Source organism: Lolium rigidum, chromosome 3 (assembly GCF_022539505.1).
Source record: "Lolium rigidum isolate FL_2022 chromosome 3, APGP_CSIRO_Lrig_0.1, whole genome shotgun sequence".
In the NCBI taxonomy this organism is placed as follows: Eukaryota; Viridiplantae; Streptophyta; class Magnoliopsida; order Poales; family Poaceae; genus Lolium; species Lolium rigidum.
In genome coordinates, this window is record NC_061510.1 from 97,970,897 (window position 1) to 97,983,250 (window position 12,354).

A 12,354-nucleotide genomic window follows, 5' to 3' on the forward strand; every position below is an offset into this window, starting at 1 on the left:
CTGGTGCTTGACCATAAAAGATATTATTCATAAAAATAGAACAACCATTATTCTCAGACTTGAATGAATAACCGTCTTGCATTAAACAAGATCCAGATATAATGTTCATGCTCAACGCGGGTACAAAATAGCAATTATTTAGGCTTAAAACTAATCCCGAAGGTAGATGTAGAGGAAGTGTGCCGACAGCGATCACATCGACTTTGGATCCATTTCCAACGCGCATCGTCACTTCATCTTTCAGTAGTCTTTGTTTATTCTTTAGTTCCTGTTTCGAGTTACAAATATGAGCAACCGAACCAGTATCAAATACCCAGGTACTAGTACGAGAACTAGTGAGATAAACATCTATAACATGTATATCGAGATATACCTTCTTTCTTCTTCTTGACAAGGCCGCTCTTCGGATCCGCCAAATACTTGGAGCAATTACGCTTCCGGTGTCCCTTCTCCTTGCGATAATAGCACTCAGCATCAGGCTTAGGGCCAGCCTTAGGTTTCACAGGAGGCGTGGCAGCTTTCTTGCCACTCTTCTTGTTCTTGCCTTTAGACTTGCCCTGTTTCTTGAAGCTAGTGGTCTTGTTGACCATCAACACTTGGTGCTCTTTCTTAATTTCAATCTCAGCAGATTTTAGCATGGCAAAAAGTTCAGGTAACTCTTTGTTCATGTTCTGCATATTGTAATTCATCACAAAGTTCTTATAACTAGGTGGCAGTGATTGAAGGACACGATTAATCCCCAGTCTGTTAGGAATCACTATTCCCAAATCACTGAGTTTCTTTGCATGCCCGGTCATGGCGAGCATGTGCTCACTAATGGAGCTGCCTTCTTCCATCATGCAGCTGAAGAAGTGTTTCGATGCTTCATAGCATTCCACGGCCGCATGAGTCTCAAAGATAGTCTTTAACTCATTGATTAACTCATGTGGATCGTGGTGCTCAAAACGTTTTTGAAGATCGGCTTCCAGACTGCACAGGATGGCACACTGAACTTGAGAGTACCGAGTTTTCCGAGTCGCGTAAACATTCTTTACTTCATCGGTTTCAGTTTCGCGGGAGGGTCACCTAGCGGTGCATCAAGCACATATTGCAGGTTTCCGCCATTGAGGAAGATCCTCACATGACGGAACCGGTCGGTGAAGTTGCTACCGTTGCTCTTAAGCTTTTCTTTCTCTAGGAACTGGTTAAAATTGATTGAGGACGCCATATCTACAACATATTTGCAATAGTTTAGACTAATGTTTATGACAAATTGAGTTCAAATTTTAATTTAACAAAATTAAAAACTAGGTGAACTCCCACTCAAAACAATATCCCTCGCATTGTCTTAGTGATCACACGAACCAAATCCATCACACCTATGCCCGATCATCATGAGACAAGATGTAATTTCAATGGCGAACACTCAAAGTGTTCATCATATCAATCATATGATTCATGCTCTACCTTTCGGTATCACGTGTTCCGAGACCATGTCTGTACATGCTAGGCTCGTCAAGGCCACCTTAGTATCCGCATGTGCAAAACTTACTTGCACCCGTTGTATGCACTTGTTGATTCTATCACACCCGATCATCACGAGATGCTTCGAAACGACAAGTCTTGGCAACGGTGCTACTAAGGATGAACACTTTATTATCTTGAAATTTTAGTGAGAGGGATCATCTTATAATGCTACCGTCGCGATCTAAGCAAAATAAGATGCATAAAAGGATTAACATCACATGCAGTTCATATGTGATATGATATGGCCCTTTTGTCTTTGCGCCTTTGATCTTCATCTCCAAAGCACGGACATGATCTCCATCATCAACGGGCATGATCTCCATCATCGTCGGCGAAGCACCAAGGTCAATGGCGCCGTCTTCATGATCGTCCTCCATGTAGCAACTATTACAACTACTTTGAAATACTACTCAACATGAATTTTAAAGACAACCATAAGGCTCCTGCCGGTTGCCACAATACAATAATGATCATCTCATACATAGTCATCATCACATTATGGCCATATCACATCACCAAACCCTGCAAAAACAAGTTAGACGTTCTCTAATTTGGTTTGCATATTTTACGTGGTTTAGGGTTTTCGAGCAAGATCCAATCTACCTACGAACATCAACCACAACGGTGATACTAGTGTTGTCAATAGAAGAGTAAATTGAATCTTCACTATAGTAGGAGAGACGAGACACCCGCAAAGCCACTTATGCAATACAAGTTGGATGTCAAGCGTGGAGCAAATCTCATGAACGCGGTCATGTAAAGTTAGCCCGAGCCGCTTCATCCCACTATGCCACAAAGATGCAAAGTACTCAACTAAAGATAAAAAGAGCATCAACGCCCACAAACCATTGTGTTCTACTCGTGCAACCATCTATGCATAGACACGGCTCTGATACCACTGTAGGATAACGTAGCACAGAAAACAAAAAATTTCCTACGGCAAACACGCAATCCAAGCCAAGATGCAATCTAGAAGACGGTAGCAACGAGGGGATTATCGAGTCTCACCCTTGAAGAGATTCCAAAGCCTACAAGAGGAGGCTCTTGTTGCTGCGGTAGACGTTCACTTGCCGCTTGCAAAAGCGCGTAGAAGATCTTGATCACGATCGGTTCCGGCGCCACGAACGGGCAGCACCTCCGTACTCGGTCACACGTTCGGTTGTTGATGAAGACGAGGTCCACCTCCCCGTTCCAGCGGGCAGCGGAAGTAGTAGCTCCTGTTGAATCCGACAGCACGACGGCGTGGTGTCGGTGGCGGTGGAGAAATCCGGCGGAGCTTCGCTAAGCGTGCGGGATATGGTGGAGGAGCGGGGCGCTAGGGTTTGGGGAGAGGGGGTGGCCGACCACTATAGGGGGCGGCCAAGCTTGTGGCTTTGGTGTGGCCGGCCCCCTCCCTTGGCCCTCTATATATAGGTGGAAGCCCCAAGTGTTGGACTACAAGTCTTCGAATAAGACCCGAACCCAAAACCTTCCATATGGTGGGAAACCTTCCCAAGCTAGGATTCCCACTAGAGGTGGGAATTCCACCTACCATAAGGGGGGTGGCCGGCCCCTTATGGGGAAGTCCACTTGGGACTCCACCCCACTAGGGTTGGCCGGCCATGGTGGTGGAGTCCCATGTGGACTCCACCTTCCTTGGTGGGTTCTTCCGGACTTTTCTAGAACCTTCTAGAACCTTCCATAGAACCTTCGCATCATTTTAATTCACATAAAATGACATCCTATATATGAATCTTATTCTCCGGACCATTCGGAACTCCTCGTGATGTCCGGGATCTCATCCGGGACTCCGAACAAATATTCGAACTCCATTCCATATTCAAGTTCTACCATTTCAACATCCAACTTTAAGTGTGTCACCCTACGGTTCGCGAACTATGCGGACATGGTTGAGTACTCACTCCGACCAATAACCAATAGCGGGATCTAGAGATCCATAATGGCTCCCACATATTCAACGATGACTTTAGTGATCGAATGAACCATTCACATACGATACCAATTCCCTTTGTCACGCGATATTTTACTTATCCGAGGTTTGATCATCGGTATCACACTATACCTTGTTCAACCTCGTCTCTCGACAAGTACTCTTTACTCGTACCGTGGTATGTGGTCTCTTATGAACTTATTCATATGCTTGCAAGACATTAGACGACATTCCACCGAGAGGGCCCAGAGTATATCTATCCGTCATCGGGATGGACAAATCCCACTGTTGATCCATATGTCTCAACTCACACTTTCCGGATACTTAATCCCACCTTTATAACCACCCATTTACGCAGTGGCATTTGATGTAATCAAAGTACCTTTCCAGTATAAGTGATTTACATGATCTCATGGTCATAAGGACTAGGTAACTATGTAATAAAAGCTTATAGCAAATAACTTAATGTCGTGATCTTATGCTACGCTTAATTGGGTGTGTCCATTACATCATTCATACAATGATATAACCTTGTTATTAATAACATCCAATGTTCATGATTATGAAACTAATCATCTATTAATCAACAAGCTAGTTAAGAGGCTTACTAGGGACTCTTTGTTTGTTTACATATCACACATGTATCAATGTTTCGGTTAATACAAATATAGCATGGTATATAAACATTTATCATAAACATAAAGATATATAATAATCACTTTTATTATTGCCTCTTGGGCATATCTCCAACAGTCTCTGGAAGTATTTCCGTATCGTGGCTCTCGGTAATAGGGTTTTCGCGACGAAGAGTATAAGTAGGCGGAAGGGCAGCGCAGGGGGCGGCACGAGGGCCCCACACCATAGGGCGGCGCGGGGTCAACCCTGGCCGCGCGGCCCTGTGGTGTGGGCGCCTCGTCGCCCCACTTCGTATCCCCTCCGGTCTTCTGGAAGCTTCGTGGAAAAATAAGACCCTGGGCGTTGATTTCGTCCAATTCCGAGAATATTTCCTTTGTAGGATTTCTGAAACCAAAAACAGCAGAAAACAAGAATCGGCGCTTCGGCATCTTGTTAATAGGTTAGTGCCAGAAAATCCATAATAATGATGTAAAGTATGTATAAAACATGTGAGTATTGTCATAAAAGTAGCATGGAACATAAGAAATTATAGATACGTTGGAGACGTATCATACCCGAAGGGTAATGCCCACATCAGTAGCACCCGAGTGACTGGCCGAAGTAATGCTTCGGGTAGGGACTATAATTGCCTTCATCTGAATATCCTTAACTGTCGAAAAGAATTTAATTTTCTCATTTGCCATGATGTTGAAATTACTTGATATCAGGTGCGCGTCCGGCACTTCCGATGGGAGTAGCCCCCGAGTCTAGGGACGGATGCTTGCAACCATGCGTAGACTCAAGTTGTACTACTCGAAGATTCTGGTGTCGATGATTTCTAAACTTCCCTCGTCATCCAATATCTTTTAGTATATCAGGTCTTCAAAGACTTTGGGTGAAGTCATACAGTCTGATAGTACGTAAAGGATAAAAGTAACGAGTCTAGCCTTATTCGAAAAATCTATGTTGGTTAACTGCCGATGGCAAAACAACGTTACTCTACTCAAAATCAATTCCTCGGGCTCGATCCTGGATCTTCTAGAACCTTCGGATCCGTTCTTCTTCGGATTCATCTATTTTTATCGGGTGCGCGTCCAGCGCTCCCGATGGGAGTAGCCCCCGAGTCTAGGGATAGATGCTTGCGACCGGGTGTAGACTCAAGTTGAATAGATTCCATCGAATGCCAAATTTACTTCGAGTGCATTTGTTATAAGGAGCCGATAACTTTAGATGACATCATCAGTGACGACATAACTGTAGCAGCGGGTTTGATGGGACGTGACCTGAAAGGCCCACCTCTGTCTGAGCAGTCTTCTTGGAAAATGACCGAACATTACGCTCCATCTAAGGCGTCTCCTTGATTTCCGTGTGTAGTGGAGGTAATAGTCCTTTGGCTTGCTTGTTGTTTTGACACGTGGCGAACCAGATCTACGCCCAATATTTATAGCATGAATCCACCAGTCCAGATCCTAAGTAGTTTTCTCTTTATAAAAGGAGGCGCAAATTTTACTCCTCTTTCTCTCCCTGCCATCGTCTTCTTCTTCCTTCGTTCTTGCAACTTACAACTTACGCGCCCCTACTGCCGCCGCGCCCAAACCACCACAGTTCCCAAAGAAACTTCACCAAGATGGTTAAGAAGAAGGCGCCGCCGCCCCAGCCAGCGCCGCCACGAGTGCCACCGGCCCCAAAGCCGCCACGGCCGCGTCGAAGAAAACTTCGCCGCCATTACCAGAGATGCTCCAGCTGACTGGCCCGCATCCACAATGACGAAGCGCGATGAGGTGAAAGCGCGGATTCTCGGCCTGATCTCTGACAAGAAGGAAGACGTCCTTCTACCAGGTTCAGATTCCTGTCCCAATCCTCCTTCCGGTTTTACTGTAATTTTTGATGCGTTCTTGTATCGTGGATTATCCCTGCCAGCACACGAGTTCCTTCGGTGCCTTCTTCTTTCATACGGGATTCAACTTTGGCAGTTGACCCCAAATTATATCCTTCACCTTGCAATCTTTGTCACCATCTGTGAGGCTTTCCTTGGTATTGATCCTCATTGGGGTTTATGGAAAAAGATCTTCTTCGTCAAACGTTACAGTAGTAGCAACGGACCCTTCATCACTGTCAGAGTTAGTTTTGTTGTCCGAAAAGAAGTGAACTATTTCAACTTCCCAATGAGAGAATCTGTCCATGGATGGAGGTTGAAGTGGTTTTATCTCAGAGATCCATCGATAGCTGGACGCAACACATGCATGCCGAAGTTTGTTGATGTTCTCGAAGCTATGCCAAAGAAATTCTGGAAGAACATACTAACAGCCGAGGAAAAGATAGTAGCCGACAAGTTGTATGGAAGAATATTGGAGATAAAAGAATCCGATGGTCAAACAATGATGGGCACTGAGGTTGTCGCTGTATTCTTGAAGAACCAACCAGTTATATCTAGAGTTCACCAAATGTGGCTATATTTGGGTCCCAAAGACGAGACTCAAGTTAACGTTGCAGAATTGTCAGAAAAAGAACTATTAGAGGAAGTCAGACGCTTGACTTATTTTAGTCAAGAAGCCTCTATTCCCCCGTGGGCTCTCCATGACCCATATGATCTTACTCACCATTCACCAACCATCTGAGGTAATCTTTTAACTTCCTTATACTTATACCAATATTTGTACTCGATATATTTTGCTTTGGCTTACTGAACCTTTGTTTACTTTCGACAGGTCCCTCCAACCGTTGAGTACTTTCAAACTGTATCCGAGGTTGAGGAGGATCCCGAAGACGGTGATTCCACCGCCAATGTAGAATCTCATGCAGAAGTAGCCGAGGACAGTGGGGTTTCTAAGGAGGAGGACAATAATCCTTTTCAACCCTGGAGCTCCTTCTGCCGAACATAAAATCCTCGACGATGATTTAACCGATACAGCGGAGTCAAGTCAGTATGACAATGATGCTGATCGTGTTCCATTTGTTAATGCAGCTCCAGAGACGTCTAGCGCTCAACCGTAAAAGAGGCCATCCGGTGGCTTCGCCGATGAGGATAATTTGCTCTTCGACTCATAAGTATCTTTTTGTTTCTTTTGAAGTTGATTCGTATTCCCCTTGACGTAGTTATCCGCTTGTTTGCAGTGACGAGGGTTTTGCAGAGCCCCCTTCAAAGAAGGCGAAGACCAACTCCAGCAAGCCAACTCCTGCCACTTATGAAGCTCCGGCTTTATCAAAAGGAGCACCAGCTCCTTCTTCTCTCCCGAAGGAAAAAAATAGAATCCTTCGACAGCTGCTACTCCCCTCTCGACTCGCGAAGAGCATGTGAGTACCGAAACTCCTTTTACTTTTATTCTTGACGATTATTCTCTCTCTTCCAACCCCCGAGTCTATATTCGGCTGCTTGTGGTTGAGTGTAGACTCAAAGGGGATTTTAATGTAATCATAATACATTTGTGTTGTGTTATTCCATAGAGTATCCAAGCCGATGTAACGATAATAAAGGACTTCGCCTCCCAATTCACACCCTGCTTCAAGCTGAAAATGTTTGGCTCCAGGGAGATGCCCAATCAAAATCTGGCTAGCTTGATCAGGCAGTCAAGATTGAAGCCACCGCCCAACAGAAGGTAGATTCATTGAAGAAGGAGCTTGGTCAGCTAAAGAAGAAGCTGAAGGAGGAGAAGGAGAAGGCGGAGGCTCAAGTCCAGAGGAAGGAGAAGGGGGGTCTGCTTCACAATTCCACCACGGCCCTGCTGGGTAATTTTATTGCAATGTCTTCAAATTCCTTTTTTTAGCTTTATTGATTCATTGCTTCTGATTTTACTTCTTGCAGGATCTGCCGATATCCCTGCAAATTCTGTAGGCAAGTTTCCAGCCGATTCTGCTACCGATGCCATTTCTTTAGCGATTGAATCTGACGAACCTGTCCAAGTTCTTCTTCGGAAGAACAAGGCGGTTTTGTCAAGATTCTATGCTATGATCTTCCCAAAGGCAGATCAGAACAAAACTCTAGGGCAGCTGGTGGATACTTTCTCGATCGAGGGCATCATCGAGGTATTCAAACGTACCTCGCGTACCTACGACACTCTTCTTTCCTTCCAGCTTCTGATGGGGTACGGATCAAAGCCATCATGGAATCGCTAACGACAGAGCTGCCGAAAGATCAAGATGAGCTAGCTATTGACCTTAGCCCTTGTAGTGCGCCGGGGCGTAAATGCGTGCGACAACTTCTTGATCTAGTCGAAGCTAACAAGCTAGCTGCTGGTGGAGCCGCCCCAATCTTGTCAACTCAGACCTAGGCTCCTTAAATTTTTTCTTCAAACAATGGCTTTTCAAAAGCTCTATTTTGTAATGGATTTGAGATGGGAATATTGCCAACTATTTTCTTTGTAACTGTGATGTCTTTAGCTTTGATTGTGTGCTCCTGATGGGAGTGATTGAAGTTATTGGTTCCGCACATATTTATGACACACACTCGATGGTGTACTTGCAGGTAGCTCCTGTGACTCCTTTTGTTGAAGATGCTTCGACTGCTGGGTGCGAAACTAGCCTTCTTCAACAAATGAGGACTCGAATTTCTCGGATGGAGAAATATATGATGGGTATTCATGCCATGCCAGCTGTAATAAAGAAGAAAGGCGAACTAGCTATGGAAACAGTGAGTGAACTGCAGAAGGCCACAGAGAGCCTAAACTGTGAGTACACGATAATCCTTTGACTCCCACAATTTTAGGGTGCACGCCTTGGTTCCTGAATTTTGCATTATCATCTTTATCAGTCATAGCTTTGAAAATGTCCGAGAGAACAAGCGAGTTCATGAATGAGTCGATGCTTTGACAAATGTGTCGCATTTCAATGAAGTCTTATTGACAAACAAGTCAAAAGCTGCCAATATTGCAAAATTTCAAGATCGGGTGCAACAAGTGCACCGATTTTTCGATAAATGCCAAGCAGGCCTGAGGATGATATGGAAAGAAATGTTCCCTCTCAATCCAGTTCCTCCAGCAGCATGGAAAACTTCAGAAATGCCGAAAGGGTCTGCGCTTTGGTTCGCATCCAACTTCTTGCTGGAGCAGAAACGGCTTTTGCTTTTGTGCTATCTCAGCATCCTTTATTGGACTTGGAAGCAATTGCTAAGGCCGACGACAATGTGAGCCAGTATTTTCCTGCTGTCAGAGACCCTGCCTCCATTGTAGTTTCTAGATTGGAGATTAGTTCCGAAGCAAACTATGCAGTTGAAGCTCCTCATGAACAGGTACTATTGATGTTATGTTGTAATCGATACAATTGTTGTAAATTACTTTGTTGATGATTCCTCGTATCCGATTATTCGGGTACCTTGGGTGTAAGTTTATTCGCGTGTACGATATAACTTATTCACCCAATCTTGATTTTTTATTAATATACGTATCAATGCTCATGAGATGAACAAATCCTTGGAATTGGTGACTTTATCATTTTTTAAAAAGTGTCATTGCTTTGTAAGATTGTCTTCAAATGCATGCGGCAAATTTTTATTAACTAAGCTGCAAGTTTTGGCGTGCTGTCTCTTCGGCATCGGTATTATGATGTTTTGTAATTTGTATAATGTCGACAGCAAATTTTTGAGTGATCAGCTCATGTTACGGGCCCAAATGAACATGTAGTAATCGTAACTTTGCTTATAACTGAAAGCGTTTTTTTATTTTTTCAGCAGCAGCCCCCGAGTAAATCGAGGGAACTATGCGCATTATCGGCTCCGTAGCTCTTAGTACTCTATGTTTGATGTACCGATGTGGGTCTTTCTTGGTTTGTATCGTTCCGTCATTTGCAGCGCTCGCATGTTCCTTGAGGCTTTGACAGAAAAACGATGTGTATTTTTCACCGACCCTTTGATTATCATCGATTGGAGCACTCGCATGTTCCCTGAGGGTTAGATGAAAATCTTTGAGTACAAACAGTATAAGCGGCTTCCGATATTTTTATCGTGTTCGCTTACTGTATTAATATTTTCTGAAGTCGCAGTGCTCGGTATTATGCAATGATCTTGAAAATTTTGTCGGGGGCCCCGAATCAATCGAATGCTTGCATAGACGAAACTTGAACTTTATTAATAAGTCTATAACAATAAGATAAGGTAAATTGCTATGGCTTAGAAAGCCTTATTGAAAATAAAAATGCTATGAAAAGTAAAATGTATGCCACCGCTCGTCTTCTTAAGTAAGAGGAGGGTCTTCCTTGATTTGGCCGACGTCTGCTGAGGTGTCGATGGCTTCCTGGGCGGTGCCGATATTTTTGTAAAAGTGTTGGCAATTGCTGCCAAAGGATTAGTGCCTTCTGTTGAGGCTCTAGCGACTGTTGTCGAAGCTTTGATAGTTGGTATTGTCGTTGCTGGATCATCGGGTTGTTTCTTTGTCTCCTTGCTGCAGTCTACCTCTTTGACCTTAGATTCCTTGTTTTCAAGAGCTAACTGTTTGGGAATAAAGTACACAGTCTTTACTTCCTGCTTTATCCCAAACTTAGCGGCAATCTTCTAAAACTCTTGGTCACAATTATCTGAACGAGAAAAGCTTCCATGAACCGTGATATTGGTCCCGTTGTTGCCTGGCATGTTGAGCTTTAAATACGCATAGTGAGCCACGGCCATTAATTTGGCGTAAGCTGTTCTTCCAAGGATAGCATGGTACTGCGATTCCCAATTTACTACCTGAAACTCGAGCCTCTCCCTCCTGAAACTGTCGGTTTTTCCGAAGACTACATTCAAGGAGATCCTGCCAAGAGGGTATGTTGGCAAGGTTGGAACAATTCCATGAAAACACATATCAGATTCCTGCAACATATCGACTGCGATGCCCATTGTCTTGACTGTGCTTGCGAATATCAGATTCAATCCGCTTCCACCGCCCATGAATACTTTTCTCATGCTGAACCCACCAATTTGTGCTTCGAGTACCAAAGCTACATGGCCTGGTGTTGGAATAGACATCGGGTGATCGGCTCTACTTAACAAGATGCTTTGCGCAGAACAGTCGATGAATTCTGGAACGTTACCCATGTTGCCATCCGCAAGATTGATTTCTTGCGTAAGCTTTTTCATTTCCCTTCTAGAGACACCAGTCCTATGGATCATGCTCATATGTCCCCGAGGTGGAGGAAATGCTTCGTTGGAAGCACGAGTTTGAACTTGTTGAACTTGACGCTGCGGTGGTGGCGGTGGGCTCGGGAGCTGCGCCTGCCCTTTATTCGACTCATAAAACTTTTGAAGATCAAGAAACTATCGACAGTCCCTGAGTAGATGACTCGACTTTTTGGTGTTATCCTTCGGGCCGATGTACGCATGTATCTAAGATGGGGCATTTAACTGCTCGGCAAACGGTAACTCTGGGACCCGTGGTGGACGTTTCCTATAATTACCTCGATTTCCTCTAGAACCATTGCGGTTACCCTCCCGACGATCGTCGCGTCTGTCGCTGCGCTAATCATCGTACCGATCGTCACGTCGATCGGAGTATCCTCCAGCCACAATGTTAGTGTCGCCGAAGGTTTCGTACCCACGGTCTCTTCTCTTTTTGCGGTGATCACATCGATGACCTGAATCGTGCGTCTGGTCATCTTCTTCGTCGTCACTGTGCGGGCGTTGCTTCCGCACGTGATCTTCTCCATCAGCCCAACTATTGGCAATTTCCATGAGTTTGGTAATAGTCTTCAGCTTCTTTCGACCGAGTTCTTCGTTGTAGGATTCTCGTCGGATGCCATCCCTGAAGGCGTCAATCGCCCTGTCAACGAAGACATCTTCGGCAGCATTCAGAAGTTTAGTAAAACATCCAATGTACGCGCGCATTGATTCCTTTGGCTTCTGATGGCACTGGCGCAACTCATCAATTCCAACGGGCCTCTTGTATGTGTCCTGGAAATTTTTGACAAAAGCATCGACTAAGTCTTCCCAGGACCTAATGGATCCCTTCGGCAGGCCTCTCAGCCATGCTTGTGCTGAATCTTTCAGATAAAGCTGTAGATATTGCATTGCTGCAACTTGTTTTCGCTTGTGTAAGGTCACAGTCTGTAAATAGTCGTCTATGCAAGACCTCGGCTCTTGCTGACCGTTATACTTGGCGGCGTTAGTAGGGGTAGGCCTGAATCTCTTTGGTGGCATTGCACAATCGGCACCTCGGAGTTCTCCATTGTGCTCTTGGGTTTCTTCAGAATTGTCGATGTCATAGCCTTCTCTTGCAGCACGTTGAGCTTTATCAATCTTACTCTGTGTAATATCGTCGCGAGCATCTTTTGACTATGAGCGATGCTCAGATCCACTACAATGATGCGTAGTTTTCTCCTTTCTAGGGGTGAGCTTGTCT